Below are 247 nucleotides of genomic sequence, written 5' to 3' on the forward strand. Positions count from 1 at the left end.
GTCTAAGAACATACAAAATCACAAGCCACAGAAACTGATTCCTCCCCCAGCTCTCCTCTTAACAGGGTGCTAACTTCAAAGGTTACTCTTGACCGTTGAAATACCAACTGTATTAAACAAGCAGTCAGAATGCAAGCAACCAGTTTGAATTGCTGGAACTAAATTATAAGCAGCTGGCTTCACTTCTAACTGAGGATCTAATAGTAAAAAAAAAAAAAAAAAAAAAAAAAAAAAAGCAACAGACCAA

This window comes from Corvus brachyrhynchos, unplaced genomic scaffold, assembly GCF_000691975.1.
Source record: "Corvus brachyrhynchos isolate BGI_N302 unplaced genomic scaffold, ASM69197v1 scaffold136, whole genome shotgun sequence".
Classification (NCBI taxonomy): domain Eukaryota; kingdom Metazoa; phylum Chordata; class Aves; order Passeriformes; family Corvidae; genus Corvus; species Corvus brachyrhynchos.